The 14,761-nt window shown below is 45.3% G+C and overlaps 1 pseudogene; it reads left to right on the top strand.

Annotated features, from left to right (window-relative positions):
- Positions 1–376: 376 nt before the first annotated feature.
- LOC100968532 (olfactory receptor 7E24-like) lies at positions 377–6,316 on the top strand (annotated as a pseudogene).
- Positions 6,317–14,761: the final 8,445 nt, after the last annotated feature.

Here is a 14,761-nt window from a genome sequence, read left to right as displayed (position 1 = left end):
CCACCTTGGTGGGTTTGGGGAATTCCCACGCTGACTCAGAGGCTTAAAAAGCAGCATCTGTCCCCTTCCGGGCATCAGTCACAGCCCCTCTGCTCCCTCAAACACCTGATCCTGTACCTACTTCTTCTAAAGAAGAAAAGGACTTTCTCCAGGTAAAGGGGAGGACAAGTGACAGAGGAAGGATGGATTCAGTTACCAGATGGGAGAGTAGCTGTGCCACAGCTCCTAGGAGCTGCAGTTGTACTGGCTGTGCATGAAACCATCCATCTAGGTCAGGAGTCACTGGAAAAGTTGTTAGGCCGGTATTTCTACATCTCGCATTTGTCAGCCCTCACCAAAACCATGAGGCAGCGGTTTGTTACCCACCGACAGCATAATGCGAGGCAAGGTCCAGCCGTTCTGCCCGGCATACAAGCTTATGCAGCAGCCCCCATTGAAGATCTCCAGGTAGACTTCAGAGAGATGCCAAAGTGTGGAGGTAACAAGTATTTACTAGTTCTTGGGTGTACCTAGTCTGGGTGGGTGGAGGCTTATCCAACATGAACTGAGAAAGCTCGTGAAGTAACCCATCTGCTTCTTCGAGATCTTATTCCTAGATTTGAACTGCCCTTATGGGTAGGCTCAGATAATGGGCCTGTGTTTGTGGCTGACTTGGTACAGAAGACGGCAAAGGTATTGGGGATCACATGGAAACTGCATGCCGCCTCCCAGCCTCAGAGTTCCGGAAAGGTGGAGCGGATGAATCGGACTATCGAAAATAGTGCTATACTATTGTCTTCCCCGCTGGATATTTAAAACAGCACCACAAGGGGCGTCAAACCACCTGCTAAATTTGAGGGAATGTTATCCTCTCCCCACCTCCCCCGGCCCCGGATATTAGAGACAATAACACAGGGGTAATGTACACCCACTGCTTTATTGGGAGTAATATCATCCTCTCCCTTCTTGGATATTAGGAACAATATCACACTGTGCGTGTACGCCTGTCGTGAAATTCAATGGAATGTCATCCTGTGCCTCCCTGGATATGACGAACAATATCACGGGGGATGTACAACTTGTGAGATATTGGGAGTGATATCATCTTCTCCCCTCTGGAAGTTAGGGACAGTATCACAGGGGTGGTGTACACCCTCTGGGATGTTGGGACTAATATCATCCTCCCGCCCACTGGATATGAAAAACCATATCACAAGGGGCGTGTACACACACTTCGATATTGGTATTAATACCATCCTCTCCCTCTTTGGATATTCGGTGCAATATTTCAGGTGGGGTATACGCCACCTGCAATATTGGAAGTAATATTATTTTCTGCCCCCCTCTATATTAGAAACAATATCACAGGGGGTGTCAACAACCCCTGCGATATTTGGAGTAATATCATCATCTCCCCTCATGAATATTAAGAACAACATCGTAGGGGTGGGGGGTGTACACCCCCTTTCATATTTGATATCATCCTCTTCCCCCCTGGATATTAGGAACAATATCAGAAAGGGATGTACAGACCCTGCAATATTTGCTGTCATATAATTGTCTCTCCCCTAGATATTAGGAAAAATGTAACTGGGGATGTGAACAGCCCTGCGATATTGGGAGTAGTATCATCCTCTCCCCGGTTGCATGTTAGGAACAGTATCACAGGTGGGGTGTAGTGTCTCTGCGATATTGGGAGTAAAATTATCCTCTCTTCCCCTGGATATTAGGAAGGGTTATCAGAGGGGGAGGGTGTACATTCCCTTCGATATTCAATTTAATCTTATCCTCTCCCTCCCAGGGTATTAAGAACAATATTACAGGAGGGGTGTACACCCCCTGCGATATTGAGAGTCATATCATCCTCTTTCACTCTGGATATTAGGAACAATATCACAGGGTTGTGTACACCCCCTGGGATATTGGGAGTAATATCATCCTCTCTCCCTGTGGATATTAGGAAGAGTATCACAGGGCTGTGTATACCCCCTGCGGTATTGGGAGTCATATCATCCCCTCTCCCTCTGGATATAAGGAAGAGTTTCACAGGGGTGTGTACACCCGCTGCGATATTGGGAGTAATATCATCCTCTCCACCCAGGAAATTACTAACAAGGTCACGGGGGGGAACTTGCCCCTGCCATATTGGGAGTAATGTCGTCCTCCCCAAACCTGGATGTTAGCAGCAAGATCACAGAGTGGGTGTACACACCCTTCGATATTGGAAGTAATATGATTCTCTCCCCACCTGGATATAGGGAAAAATATCACAGCGTGGGTATACATTTCCTATGCTGTTGGGAGTAATATCATTCTTTTCCTTTCTGGATATTAGGAACAATATCACAGGGGTGGTGTACATTTACTTCGATATTGGGAGTGATATCATCCTCTCCCCGTTAGGACATTAGGAACAATATCCCAGGGTGGTGTCCACCCTCTGCGATATTGAGAGTAATATCATCTTCTATTTCCCTGGTTATTAGACACAATATCACAAAAAGGTGTACAACCCCTGCGATATTGGGAGTAATATCATACTCTCCTTCCCTGGATATTAGAAAACAATATTCATCAGGGCTGAATACCCCCTGCGATAATGGGAGTAATATTTTCTCTTTCACAGGCCATTAGGAACAATATCACAGGGGGTGTTTACACACCCTGCGATATTGGAGGTAATATCATCCTCTGCCCCCCGGAATATTACCAAGGATATCAAACAGGGGTGGTGTACACCCCCTGTGATATTGGGAGTAATATCATCCTCTCCACCTCTGGGTATTAAGAACAATATCCCGGCGGGGGGTGGTACAACCCCAGTGATATTGGGAATAATGTCATCCTCTCCTTCCCTGGATATTAGGAACAATATCACAGGAGGGTGTACACCTTCTGCGATATCGGATGCAATATCATCCTCTTCCCCGCTGGATATTAGAAAAAATATCACTCATGGTGTACACCCACTGTGATATTAGGAAGGATATTACAGGGTGTACACCCACTCTGACTTTAAGAGAAATAGCTCCCTAAATTGTCACAAATAATATCACAGGGTATACAGTAATATCTCCCTAGGATATGACAAATACTATCACAGGGTGTACACCCACTGTGATAACAGGAGTAATATGTCCCAAGGATATTACCAATAATATCACAAGGCTGTACACCCAGTATGACATAAGGAGTGATATCTCCCTCGGATACTACGAATACCATCACAGGATGTACACCCATGGTGTGCACCCACGGTGATACTAGGAGTAATATCTACCCAGGAAATAACCAATAACAGCACAGGGTGTACATACATGATGTCCACCCACGGTGATGTTATGAGAACTATCTCCCTAGGATAATACGAATAATATCACAGAGTGTACACACGGTATACACACACTGTGGCACTAGGAATAATAACTTTCTGAGATATTACGAATAGCATCACAGAATAGAAACACATGGTGTACGCCCACTGTAACATCAGGCGTAATTTCTCCCTAGGATATTATGAGTAACATCTCAGGGTGTACAAACATGGTGTACACCCACTGTGACATGACGGGTAATATCCCCCTAGAGGATATTACCAATAACATCACAGGGTGTTCACCCATGGTGTACATGCACTGTAATATTAGGAATAATATCTCCCTAGGATATTATAAATAATACCACAAGGTGTACAGAAACTGTGATATTAGAGGAAATATCTCTCTAGGATATTCTGAATAATATCACAGGTGTACACCCACTGTGATATCGGAGGCAATAGCTCTCTAGGATGTTATGAATAATATCACTGTGATATTAGGAGAAATATCTCTCTGGGATATTACGAATTGTATCACAGAATGTACACACATGGTGTACACCCACTTTGATATTAGGAGTAATATCTTCCTAGGACATTACAAATAGTATCACAGAGTGTACACCCACTGTAATATTAGGAGTCGTATCTCCCTAGGTTATTACAAATAATATCACAGGGTGTGCACCCACTGCGATATTAGGAGTAATATCTTCCTAGGGTATTACGAATAGTTTCACAGTGTGTACACACGTGGTGTACACTCACTGTGATATTAGGAGTAATATCTACCTAGTATATAACAAATAACATCACAGGGTGTACACCCACTTTGATATTAGCTGTAATATTTTTCTAAGTTGTTACAAATAATATCACAGGGTGTACAAACATGGTGTACACTCACTGTGATAGCAGGAGTCGTATCTCCGTAATACATTTTGAACAATATCACAGGGTGTACACCCACTGTATTATTAGGAGTAATATCTCTCTAGGATATTACAATTAATATCACAGGTGTACACCCACTGTGATATTAGGAGCAATATCTTTCTAGGATATTGCAAATAATATCACAGGGTGTTCGCCCACTCTGATGTCAGGAGCAATATCTCCCTAGGATATCAAAACTAGTATCACAGGGTGTACAATCCCTGCCTTCCAGGTTCTGAGGGATTCTCCTGCTTCAGCCTCCCGAGTAGCTAGAGTTACCCGCCACCACGCCCGGCTAATTGTTTTTTTTTTGTTTTCACTAGAGACGGGGTTTCACCATGTTGGCCAGGCTGCTCTGGAACTCCTGACCTCAGGTGACCCATCAGCCTCGGCCTCCCAAAGTGCTGGGATTACAGGTGTGAGCCATGGCGCTCGGCCAAGAGTTATATATTCAATTAATTTGGAGACACAGCTCCCACATTTGACTGTGCATGTATTTTTATGAAGAAATTATGTCAGAAAACCTAAAGATGGCAATAAATATGAAAAGTAACTGGCATGCTAAAAGGTCTTCCGATTAAGAACTCTAAGGTTTGACTTAGTTTTTAGATAATGCGGTCCTAGCTCTTGTGTCATCCTTTTAAATATTCTACATCAGAGGAATTTGTAGCACGGTGTCAGAATAAAATAAAGGGTATTTCACTGCTTCTTAATTTCTTTCAATTAGACTGAGATCTTTTTCTTAAAGAGAGAAGAACGTTTTTATTGCATGTTATTGTTTCTGAAGAGAGTAGGCCGTATTTTACTGAGATCACGGATTTGTTATATATTATGTTTTGGTCTTCTAACATTCTTCAGTGGATTTTCTCTAAAGTAGTATGTACAGAAGGAGTTGAGTAGCAAAAAAGTAAATCGTAGTAATTCTGAGATTTTTGGGTTTGTCACAACTGAGAAATATTGCTGACGGTGTATGGTCCTCAAGTGTGAAAATGTTCCTTGTGAATTGCTTGCATCCAAAATATACACACAGCATTAAGGGCTGGTTTTTATCTTTTATTTTTCCAATCCTCTTTTCTTCTCAAGGTGTCCAAGTCACACAGAGCCACGGAATCTCACAGGTGTCTCAGAATTCCTCCTCCTGAGACTCTCAGAGGATCCAGAACTGCAGCCCGTCCTCCCTGGGCTGTCCCTGTCCATGTATCTGCTCACGGTGCTGAGGAACCTGCTCATCATCCTGGCTGTCAGCTCTGACTCCCACCTCCACACCCCCATGTACTTCTTCCTCTCCAACCCGTCGTGGGCTGACATCGCTTTCACCTCGGCCACAGTTCCCAAGATGATTGTGGACATGCAGTCACATAGCAGTCATCTCTTATGCAAGCTGCCTGACACAGATGTCTTTCTTTGTCCTTTTTGCATGTATAGAAGATCATGCTCCTGATTGTGATGGCCTATGACCGATTTGTAGCCATCTGTCACTCCCTGCACTACCCAGTCATCATGAATCCTCGCCTCGGTGTCTTCTTCATTTTGGTGTCCTTTTTCCTTAGCCTGTTGGATTCCCAGCTGCACAGTTGGACTGTGTTACAATTCACCTTCTTCAAGAATGTGGAAATCTCTAATTTTGTCTGTGACCCATCTCAGCTTCTCAACCTTGCCTGTTCTGACAGCGTCATCGATAGCATATTCATATATTTAGATAGTACTATGTTTCGTTTTCTTCCGATTTCAGGGATCCTTTTGTCTTACTCTAACATTGTCCCCTCCATTCTAAGAATTTCATCATCAGATGGGAAGTCTAAAGCCTTCTCCACCTGTCGCTCTCACCTGCCAGTTGTTTGCTTATTTTATGGAACAGGCATTGGCGTGTACCTGACTTCAGCTGTGGCACCACCCCCCAGCAGTGGTGTGGTGGCATCAGTGATGTACACTGTGGTCACCCCCATGCTGAACCCTTTCATCTACTGCCTGAGAAACAGGGACATTCAAAGCGCCCTGTGGAGGCTGCGCAGCAGAACAGTCGAATCTCATGATCTGTTCCATCCTTTTTCTTGTGTGGGTAAGAAAGGGCAAGCACATTAAATCCCTACATCTGCAAATCCTGCCCCTTAGTCACATTATTTTTGTGGCTTGATGGCTTTTATTTCTTTCCACATTTCCTATGTGAATATTGCTTTCATCGTTATGCCTTTAACTGGAATGGGTGAGGATTCTGGGATCCTTTGTTTAGCATAAACCTCATGACTGAATCCTCTATACCTAGGTGGCCTCCTTTAGTTTCTGACCAGTAACCCTGTCATCCAGGTGGAATCATAACCATCTTTTTATATACAGGAAGTCTTCACTTCATTTTGGAATTCCCTGAACATTGACTTTATGGAAACAATGTACAGCAGGTCCTCCAACACTGTTGTTGTGTTCAAAGTTGTTATGATGTTGATGAGGAATAAGTGGTTTCAGTATACATAATTTTGCTTAAAGGTGAAGTTTCCAAGAGACTTTCAAAGACAATAAGTGAGGACATACTGTACATCAAATGCATATCGTCTTCCAGAGTTCATGTGGAATTTCTCTATAAACTGCTTCTAGAGAATCTATTTAGGCAGCTTATGTGTAGAGATCCATGTCACTGATCCTCAAGCTTGTCTTTGAATCAAATCACCTGGGGAGCTTACAAATGATGAGGCCTGCGTCTCATTACATGAAAGTCTGATTTACTTGCACCTGTGTAGGTAAGTGGATTTTTTTTTTTTTTTTTTTTTTTTTCCCTTAAAGCACCAGAGGTGATTCCAATGATGAAGTTTTTAGAGGCATCAAGCTCCAATAAGTAAGAAAAGAAGTTAATTGTAATAATGATTTCTTCAAATATTATCTTCAAATGTGTTGTCCTTCAACACCATACAAATTTTTATTATGCTGTTTTTTCTTACCATTTAGCATTTTCTTTTTCTTTTTTTTTTTTTTTTTGAGGCAGAGTTTCACTCTTATTGCCCAGGCTGGAGTGCAATGGCACGATCTCGGCTCACTGCAAACTCTGCCTCCCGTATTCAAGTGATTCTCCTGTCTCAGCCTTCTGAGTAGCTATTACAGGCATGTGCTACCACGCCCGGCTAATTTTTTTTTTTTTTTTTTTTTGTATTTTTAGTAGTGACAGTGTTTGTCCATATTGGTCAGGCTGGTCTTGAACTCCCGACCTCAGGTGATCCGCCTGCTTCGGCCTCCCAAAGTGCTGGGATTACAGGCGTGAGCGACCGCACCCAGCCACCACTTAGCATTTTCATTTTACATTTGTTGAAGTTATGAATTTATTTACCCAATGATTTCTGCTTTATGATACACTTGCATATACATAAAATGGGAAATAGAAAAGAATAAAATGGGCACAGTATCCCTAAACTTTCACATTCCGAGACATTTGAAAAATATTTGCTTTTTCGAAATTTGTTTCAATTAAAATACTGTGGTATACACACACAATGAAGTATTATTCAGCCTCAAAAGGAATAAAATCCTCTCCACTGCAGAGAAAATGGATGAGATTGCAGGTATGTATATTAAGTGAAATAATCTAGGCACAGAATGACAAATATTACATGTCCTTACTTATGTGTAGGAAGAAAAAAGAAAATCTTGGCCAGGTGTGGTGGCTCAGGCCTGTAATCCCAGCACTTTGGGAGGCCGACTCACACAGATCACTTCAGGCCAGGAGTTCGAGACCTGCCTGGCCAACATGGTGAAACCCCGTCTCTACTAAAAACACAAAAAATTAGCCAGGTGTGGTGATGTGTGTCTGTAGTCTCAGCCACTCGGAAGGCTGAGGCCCAAGAAGCGCTTGAACTCGGGAGGCGGAGGTTGCAGTCAGCCGGGATTGTGCCTGTATGCTCCAACCTGGGCAACAGAAAGAGACCGCCATCAGAAGAACACCCCTCCAGGTCAATCCTTGCTCTCCCTCGGGGCTTCTCTTAAAGTGCACAGCCTTAACTGGGGCGGGGTCCTGAAGGGTGGGGAGAGGAAGGCCGGCTCCCTGGAATACACAATCGATCCTTGCAGGTATCCACTGTCAGGTCTCTGAGCTTGATGCTGTCATGTCCCTTGACACCGCTTCCGGGGCTTTTCGGTGGATGGCTTTTGGGGTAGAAGTGGCAGCCCCAGCTTACCAGCCATCATGCTCATGTCCGGGATCTCAGTCCTCTGGGGAAGGTGAGGTGGCTTTTCCTCAGCCAAGGCTGGGATCCTCAGTGGGTGCTGGTTCATCTGACTTTCCTCCCAATGGGGTTTGAAGGTGGAGAGAGGGACAGTGCCTGGGCCACAAGAGAGCACAAGACCTGGCTTCCTGTGGAAGGTGCCCACTCCACTCCCACTTTTCATGCCTCCAGAGCCCAACTTGTACCACTTCACAGTTTTACCAGGGCCCAAATCTCCTCCTAGTTTGGGACTAGAACACCTCTCACTCTCCAAGCCATCCTCCAATCCTGCCTTTTCCACTGCTTCTCTTACCTGCTCTTGCACACTATGACTACATCCTTGCCCCACCTACCCCAGTCAGGGGACTGCAGAACTGAGGGCAGATCTTGGGTAAGGCCTGCCTCTCCTGCTTTTCTTCTCCCAGTGCTCCAACTGGGGGTTCATGACTGCAAAAAAACCCATTGTGTCAACAACTCCAGTGGCCTCCCTTGATATAGTCCATCATGTAGACAGATGCAGGATCCTGGGGAGGGCCCATGAGAGACCCTGGGTGACAACTCCTGGCCCTGGTCTGGCCCCAGCCTGGGTCTGGAGAACTGAAAGCCACCTGGCTTGTTTTCCACAGGGGCCAGAAAAGGCTGGAGCAGCCAAAGTCTTTTGGAAACAGTATCTGCGGTATATTCAGGGCTGACTCAGGAAAGAAGGTAAGGGAAAGAAAGAGTGGAGGGCTGCCAGCCCCACTCTCCTACGCTGCCAGGCCTCAGCTTGGTGCATCTTCCTGAGGCCTTCAGAAGTGATGAGCGGCTCCAGGGCATGGACCCTGCTGCTGCTGCTTGTCCCAACCTGAGGGAAACAAAGCCCAGGCCTAGGGCTTTATTATGAGGCATGTGGGGAGTTGAAATTTTGTGGCCTTTGAATAGGATCCAGTATTAATCCAGTAATAATCCAGCCAGTGGATTATTAAAGAAAAAAAAATCGAACAAGAATAGAAATTACACTTCTAGCTGATTTATCCTTAAAACCTGGCTGTGGGATTATTGAGCTGATACAGGGACTCCAGGGCCATAAAGTAGGTGGCAGCCTGTAGATCTATGTTCACTTCCAGAGTTTTCCAAACTGGATGGAAGAGAAAATTTGTGGTGTGTGTAGCAGGGAACACGTATTAGGGACTCAATACCACTTGAGAGACCAGACTACATCTGTGCAAATAACCTTGTTTATTTAGCCATTAAACAGGAAAAAACAAGTTTCTCTCCTTTGGGGCTTTCTGAGCCTCAATCTACTGATGGGCAGTACATTGTGTCTCTCCAGGGTAAGGGTGGGACAGGTGGATTTGGGAAGACTCAGTGTTCCCAAGGACCATAGGAATCCTGTGTTCTGGAGATACCCATTAATATCTCTTGAGGAAATACTGGGAAACACTGCCGAACTGATCTATGGATCAGTTTAATCCATTTTATTAATATCTCATTTTATTATTTGCAGTAACATATAAATCCTGCCCTAAGTTATTGGAAGACAATTTTATAAAACTGAAAACAAAACATTTTCCCTCCTAAAAACACTCAAGTCGTATTACCGATAGCATGGATCACTGGGGTCGCGCCCTCAGCCTTGCTCTGGGCCCCCTCTCTGGAAGAGATTCCTTCACAGAGTGACCAACTCCTCCCATTTTAAAAATGGAAAAGTCCTATGTCCCAAGAGCCCTCCTGAGTTCTGAGCAAACCAGACTATTGGGCTCACTCTCCTCTAGCAGGTACTGGAAGAGCCAGGACTGGCTGCAGTCAGCCCCAGGAACTCTCTGAGACCTACAGGTCATGATGCAAGGGGACTGGTATCACTGATTAAGCTACTGGCCGGCCCGTCCTCTTTCTTCTGTCCAGTCTCTTGCCTGCAGGTCACTGTCCAGCTCTCCTGGGCAGGTGAGGGGAAGGAAAGCTGCCTGGCCCTGCCCACCACCCACAAGCACCCAAGCATGACACTCTGAGTTCCAGCTCTGACCCCGTCTCCTGCACAAACCCCTCCTCCGCCCCACCCTTGCTTCACTCCAAGTGCCCTTCCTGCTCCTTCTCACTATGCATTCATTTCTCACCAGTCTTAAGACTACTGCCTCCAGGAAGCCTTCCTGACTGCTCCAGTCCATTCTAACCCCTTTTCTAGCCTCCCAATGCTCCCAGCTGGTTGACTCTCCCAGCCCCCCTTTCTCACTTTCTAGCTTCAGAGAGTGTCAGAGAGGGAGTCATGCCTGTAAACCCAGGATTTTGGGAGGCCGAGGCAGGAAGATTGCTTGAGGCAAGAGTTCAAGACCAGCCTGGGCAACATAGGGAAACTTTGTATCTATAAAAAATTAGCCAGATGTGGTGGTGTGCACCTGGAGTCCTAGCTACTGGGGAGGCTGAGGTGGGAGGCTCACTTGAGTCCAGGAGTTCGAGTCTGCAGTGAGCCATGATCACATGACTGCACTTTAGCCTGGGCAACAGGGGAGGAGGCATCCTTAGAAGCATCCTGAGAGAATCAAGTTAGATGGGAGCAGGCTTTCGCTCATGTACACATGTAACTGTGATGGATGGAACTGCTAAGTTGGAAAGGGGTTGAGAACCCTCAGGATTCTGGGAGGAGGCACTCTGGCTGGAAGTACAGTCTTCTGGGAACCTGGTAGGGAGTGACAAAGCCAGTGGAGACAGTCGCCTGGAGAAAGTCTCACAGCCTCTGCTTTCTTCCTTCCCCCAACAATCCTTTCCTCCACCCACCAGGGACTGTCCCTTGTCTCAGCAGGAGCTCTCCCAGAAGCTCTCACTCAGCACCAGGCTTGGGCTGCTTCCCAGATGCCCAAAGGCAGATGGGGAAGGCGGGTTCCAGCCAAGCTCAGCTCCAGGAGCTGAAAAGAAAGCTCCAGAAGTGGCTCTGTCTTGCATTCTTCCTTAGGCTCAAGGATTCGCAGATAAGGAGCCATGACTTTATAACCTTTAGAGTATATAGAGATTTGTATGTGTGACTATGTCACTAAAAAAGGCACTACATCCATTCCATGGAATTCTAATCAGCAATGAAAAGGAATGACTGCTGAGACGGGCAACAAAACTTGGGTAAATCTCCAGAGAACTAAGATGGGTTAAAAAAAAAAAGGTTACATACTCTATGATTCCATTTATAATTTTTAAATTCATTTTTATTTTAAAATTATACAGGGAGATGGGGAGGTCACTATGTTGCCTAGGCTGAACTTGAACTCCTGGCCTCAAGTGATCATCCTACCTCCCAAAGTGCTGGGATTGCAGGCATGAGCCACTGTGCCTGGCCCAATTCTATTTATATAACATTCCTGAAATGACTAAAGTTTGGATATGGGGAGCAAATTAGTTGCTGCCAGGGTTCAGGGCAGAAAGGGAGTGTGAGTATAAAAGGAGAAGAACTGGAGGAATACTGCTGGAGATGGATTCCAGCTCGGTATCTCAACTGCGGTGGTGGATACATGAACCTACATGTGTGATAAAACTAGAACTAAACACACACATATTTATAAAAATGGGTACGACAGGCTGGGAGTGATGACTCACACCTGTGATCCCAGCACTTTGGGAGGCCGAGGCGGGCAGATCACCTGAGGTCAGGAGTTCGAGACCAGCCTGGCCAACATGGTGAAACCCCATCTCTGCTAAAACTACAAAAATTAGCCAGGCGTGGTAGCACGTGCCTGTAATCCCTACTCAGGGGGGCTGAGGCAGGAGAATCTCTTGAACCCAGCAGATGGAGGTTGCAATGAGCCGAGATGGCCCCACTGCACTCCAACCTGGGCGACAAGAGCGAAACTCCATCTCAACAAACAAAAACAAAAAATGGGTACGATAAAAAATGGAGAAATCTGAAAGATTGATGGACTGTATCTGTTAATATCTGAGTAGTGATATTATAGTTGTGAAAGATGTTACCACTGGGGGAAACTGAGATCTCTTTGTAGTATTTCTTTCAATTGTATGTGAATCTAAAATTATCTCAAAAAATTATATATTTTTTTCAAAAAATAAATACAACCAAGTGCAGTGGCTCACCCCTGTAATCCTAGCACTTTGGGAGGCTGAGGCAGGAGGATCACTTGAGGCTAGAAGTTCAAGATCAATCTGGGTAACAATGTGAGACCTCATCTCTACAAAAAAATTTTAAAAATTAGCCTGCCGTGCTGGTGGATGCTTCTAGTCCTAACTCTTTTGGAGCTGAGGCAAGAGTATCACTTGAGCCCAGGAGCTGGAGGCTACAGTGAGCTATGATTACACCACTGCACTCCAGCCTGGGAGACAGAATGAGACCCTATCTCTTAAAAAAATACAATTTTATAAAAGGGGGAACTATGGGTTCCACACATTTGCTAATGGGCAAGGCAGAAGCCTGGAAGAGATCACCCTCCCTCTATCCCTTGCCCACCGTTTCCTTGCAGCAACTTTACAGAACCTCTTCCAGAGGAGGTCTGTTCTGGAAAAGTCCACCCCACTGCTGTAGTTCTTTGCCTCTTTCTTCTGGGACACACAATGTTGGTAGCTCAGTACCAGAGCTCCATCTAGAAGCCAGATAACTAAATCCTGATAAAGGAACCAGACAGGCTCGGAGGGGAGGTCTGTGAAACTTATTCCACTGGTTTTACATGGCACAGAATTCATATTGGTTCAACCTCACAGCCCTCTCTCCATGTACACTTATTTTTGGGTTTCCTGCTATACCGTAGCATAGGAGACATCACAGTTGGTGCAGGGCCCAATGATGGAATGGGGGATTCTGATTATTCAAGCACCAATGTCCTAATCCATCATTACCAAAAGCATGTACTAGTGCACATAATTCACAGGGTGTTGTGGCAATCTGGTCCCTAACCTCTGAGCATTTCTGCTGCTATAAAATGGACATACACTTTATCTTACAGAGTGTTATATAGTTAGGCACTATGAAAGACATATAAACATCCCTGACACCTGACAAGGAGACACATTCCCAAAATGGCAGTACAGACTGGGCAATTGGAGGGCTCATGGTGCCTTGGGAATCTTAGGAGATGTCAGGAGACCAAATGCCCCAGTGGGAAAACTGTGCATCTCAGCAGAGGCTGGTGGATGCCTCTCCTCAGTGCTGCTGCAGTGGTTTAACCCTGGCTGTCACATGTCACCCTGGTGAGCCAAGAGGAGGAGGACAAGTGTTGGACCTAAGTTGAAACCCGAAATGACTGAGTTCATCTGTAAGTGATTAACTAGATTAAGTTTTTCTGCTTTTAGGGAAGAGTGGAGGATTGAGTCAGAAATCAAGTTTAGTTGTAGAAAAAGTTATCTTTTTGTACCCCTGAGTTTGCAGTCTGTAAAACATTGGAGCCACTACACAGATACACACTTTCGTATACAGTGTGTGTTATACACTGATATACACAGACCGTGGGCATTCTCACAGGCATATACCCAGTGGTGTGCTGGTAAGTGTTAACAGCCAGCTTTCTGGAAAACAACAATAACAACAACCTAAGTTGTAGCAGTTACTGATTTCTGTGGTGTAAATACTCCCACCACGGTGATTTCAAGCTACCAACATAATTACACCTCATGGAAGATGGAGAGTTGTACATAAAACTGGGTCTTTGTGAGCTGTGTGAGCTGGCTCCAGCATAAGTTACAGGTGCACATTTATGCATCTGCCTAAAGGTGCCTAAATATGCAGGCTTGCTTAGGTTTCTTCAAGAACTGAAACGTTAACATGAAATCTGTAGACACATTAGTATAGAAAAATACGTGAGGACATCATCTCAACTATATGCATCTGTAGACACCTTCAGTCACTTAGAAACATACACAAAGAGAAGTTCGAATATATAAAAAAATACACACCTACGCATAGATTGATGCAGGCCAGGACACGCATATAAACTCACACATAGACACCCACATGCTCAGAAAAGAAGAGGGAGTAAACCAACCGGATTTGCTCAGGTTGCTGCCCTGGCCTGAGGCCCCACATCCCTCAGAACAACTTAAGATCAAGGCAGATAAGGTCCCTCTTTTCTTTCAGTTCCCTTACATGGCTGAAGAGACTTGAAGGACAGAACGTTTACACCAGCTGTCTACGGCTGCCTCTGTGTTCTGGAGACCCCATGCACCCCTCGTCCCTTCTGGGTTGGGCCTGGCAGTCCCGTAGGCTGTCTTTCCCTTGCTTTGCAGATGCCAGCCCCAGAGTCCCACCTCCACCGTTGGTAAGGAAGCCCCTCACCCCTGCCTCTTTCAATTGTGGGAAAGTGAACTCCAGCCTCTCTCTCCTTCCTCATCCCAGATCAACAGCAGATGTTAGTATGACCCCCCTCCTGGCTCCCTCCCT

Source organism: Pan paniscus, chromosome 12, assembly GCF_029289425.2.
Source record: "Pan paniscus chromosome 12, NHGRI_mPanPan1-v2.0_pri, whole genome shotgun sequence".
Taxonomy (NCBI): Eukaryota; Metazoa; Chordata; class Mammalia; order Primates; family Hominidae; genus Pan; species Pan paniscus.
This window is presented reverse-complemented; position numbering and strand designations above follow the sequence as displayed.